Here is a 3,776-nt window from a genome sequence, read left to right as displayed (position 1 = left end):
GCATACTAATTTGTGCGGTCCTATGAAAACTAGAAGTGTGCAGGGTGATAGGTACTTCATGATTCTCACGGATGACTGCTCAAGAATGATTTGGGTCACATTCTTGAAAGAAAGGTCTAAAGCCTTTGTGAAATTCAAAGCTTTCAGACCATTAGTGGAGAAGGAAAGTGGTAAAAGGATCAAGTGTCTCAGAATTGATCAAGGAGGGGAATTCACTTCCAGTGAATTCAACAAGTATTGTGAAGAATTTGGCATCAAGAGGCAATTGTCTACCCCCCGGACTCCACAGTAGAATGGCCTAGCAGAGAGGAATAACCTTACTATGGTTGAAGTAGCTAGAACCATGTTGATTCAAGGAAAGGTAGCTCACACCTTTTGGAGAGAAGCGGTGAGCACTGCAGTCTACACAATGAACCGACTACTCATCAAGAAAGGTAACGACAAAACTCCTTATGAGTATTGGAGCAGTAAGACACCTATGGTTAGCTACTTTAGGGTATTGGTAGAAAATTTTACATCAAGAGGAGTGAACATCAGGGCAAATTTGAAGCTAAATGTGATGAGGGAATATTCTTAGGATATTCCACCAAGAGTAAAGCTCACAAGTGTTACAACAATAGGACTCAGAGAATTATGGAAAGTATCAATGTAAGAATTAATGAATCCACTGAGAAAACTAAAGAAAATGATAGTGAGCAAGCTGTAAAGGAACCGGTTGCAACCTTCTAGGAACCGGTTGTCAGTCAACCAAGTACTAGTAACAGCGTTCCTCAACTGGTGAATGCTGATACTGATGAAGATGAGGATGAAGAGGAAAAGCAAGAAGAACCAATCAAGACCATTCCTCGATATGTCAAGTTGAATCATGATCCTAAGCAGATCATAGGAGATAAGGATGTAGGAATCCTCACAAGAAGAAAGATTAGAGAAAAATCATGTATGATCTCTAAATTTGAGCCTAAATCATTCAAAGAGGCTCCTAAAGATGAAGACTGGATCAAGGCAATGGAAGAGGAACTTGACCAGATAGAAAAAAATGGTACATGGTCCTTGGTACCCATACTGGAGCATAAAAATGTCATTGGCACCAAATGGGTGTTTAGAAACAAGCTGAATGAGGATGGCACAGTGATTAGGAATAAAGTCAAATTGGTGTACAAAGGATATGCTCAAGAAGAAGGAGAAGACTATGGAGAAACCTTTGCTCCTATAGCCAGATTGGAAGGAGTTCGTATGCTTCTTGCATATGTAGCTTTTAAAGGATTCAAGGTATATCAAATGGATGTAAAATCTGCATTCCTAAATGGTGTACTTAAAGAGGAGGTGTATATAGAGCAACCAGATGGGTTTTTCCTATTTGAAGACATTGATATGGTGTGCAGGCTACATAAAGCCTTATATGGTCTAAAGTAGGCACCTAGAGCATGGTATGAACATCTACATTCCCATCTTGTGATGATTGCATTTGAGAGAACAAGTGAAGATAGTAAAATCTACTTGAAGTCTAAAAGAGATCAGATCTTGATCTATGAGGTTTTTGTTGATGACATTATCTTTGGTGGAGATGACAAGATGAGTCATGAGTTTGCTGATGAGATGAAGAAAGAATTTGAGATGTCACTCATAGGGGATATTAAGTTCTTCATTGGACTACAGATCTAGTAGATGAAAGATGGAATCTTTATCAATCAGTCCAAATATGTCAAAGAGGTGTTGAAGACCTTTGGCATGGAAGATAGCAAACTAGTTGGTACACCGATGGTGACCGGTTGTAAATTATCAAAAGAGGATGATTCCACACTAGTTGATGAGAAAGAATATTGATCAATGATTAGTAAGTTGCATTATGTAGTGCATAGCAGACTGGATATTGCACATGCAATTGGTATTACTGCAAGGTTCTAGAAAAGTCCAAGAGAATCCCACTTGGTTGCAATCAAGCAAATTCTTAGGTATCTGAAGGGAACAATTGACTGTGGATTATGGTACCCATATAGTAATGATTTCATTCTGAAAGTATTCATAGATGTTGATTGGGTAGGTAATGTGGATGACTGGAAAAGAACAATGGGTGGTGCATTCTTTCTCGGCAGTAGACTGGTCTCATGGATGAGTAAAAAGTAGAGTTGTATCTCTCAGTCTACAGCAGAAGCAGAGTATGTTGCAGCCTTCATGAACTACACTTAGACAATCTAGATGAAGCATGTTTTAAATGGCTTCAAAATCCTTGTATCTAAACTGGTAAGTATATTCTGTGATAACACAAGTGCTATCAATATTTCAAAGAACCCAGTTTTACATTCTAGAACCAAGCATTTTGAGCTTAAGTGTCATTTCTTGAGGGAAAAGGTTTAGAATAAAGAGATTGCACTGCAACATGTTTCCATTAAGGAGCAGTTAGTAGACATATTCACTAAGCCTCTCCCAAAGACTACATTTGTGCATTTAAGAGGTGAATTGGGGGTACTGCCCCTTCAGGAGGTGAACTAAAAGTATTTGTTCCACATTAGTCAAGTATTGCATAGTCAATTTTTTGTTCATTGATGTGTTGAAGGATGCTACTCCTCAAGGGGAGCAGCATAATGGAATAGGGATGCTTGTGCCTCCACTTTGGCATTGTTGTCAAAGGGGGAGAAGATGTGAAGCAGAGAGATATCTTTGTATATTGCCATCAATGCCAAAGGGGGAGATTGTTGGCATTATGTGAACCAGTATGAAGACATAATGATATTGTATGTTGTCATTGATGCCAATATGTGACATGATGTGAACCAGCACATGTGATATGTGAGAAGAGAGAACTGGCATATGTATGAACCGGTATATATGCCAAAGTGAAGCGGTATATTTGTCAAGGTGAACCGACATGTAATTATGGGAACCGACACATGGAAGCACTGTATGACTACCAAATGGTAGGTAGTTTTCACTTCAAGATTTCTGGTTGGAGTACCTCAAACCTATGTGACTCAATTGGTGATCTTTGTGTGATGAGTTAGTAGTATAATAGAGAATAGATCATGTTTCCATGTAAGCCCTGTGTGTGTGAAGGATCTTGCATGAAGAAGACTATCCCTATCTACCTTGGGATTGTGCGAAGTTTGTCAAATGGTGATAACGCATGACAGGTTATTAGCCGCCATGAAATTGGTGGATAATGGATGATGGAGAATGTCTTGAGATCGATTCAAGATTGTTTCATTTAATGCAATATGATTCAATGATTAGGATTCAACCATTTGAATTTCTTAACCTAATAGGTTTAGGGTTTAGGTTTTCTTGCTACCAACCTGTCTATTTCCTATAAGGTCGATGTTGTGTTTCTTTCCAAAGTTGTTGGCAAAAGTTGTATGTGTGTATCCTAGGGAAGTGATACGTAATTCTTGTCAAACCAAAGGAGAGAAGAGATACCTGCAAAGTGAATGTGCACAAGGTGGAGAGGAGCCAAAATGGATCTGCATTAGCATTGAGTGTTGTTACTAGATCATTCTAATTCCTCTTGATCTTTAACCACTTCAACAGTTGTGAAATCCCTTAATAGTGTAGCCTTAACTGATTTGATAAAAAATCCCTTAACAGGGTAACTTGAAGTTATTGAGTTCTGGGAAGCTATAGAGCTTTGGAGATCCTTTAGCTATTGAGTTTTTGAAATCCTCTAACAAGGTAACCCTAACTAGGTTTAACCCTTAACTCAGTATTCTAGCCATCCCTTAACCGAGTGATCCCTAATAGGATTGGTTCCTAACAGAACCTATTGTATCTATCTTTAACAGGAC

The sequence above is a fragment of the Cryptomeria japonica genome, chromosome 8 (assembly GCF_030272615.1).
Source record: "Cryptomeria japonica chromosome 8, Sugi_1.0, whole genome shotgun sequence".
In the NCBI taxonomy this organism is placed as follows: Eukaryota; Viridiplantae; Streptophyta; class Pinopsida; order Cupressales; family Cupressaceae; genus Cryptomeria; species Cryptomeria japonica.
This window is presented reverse-complemented; position numbering follows the sequence as displayed.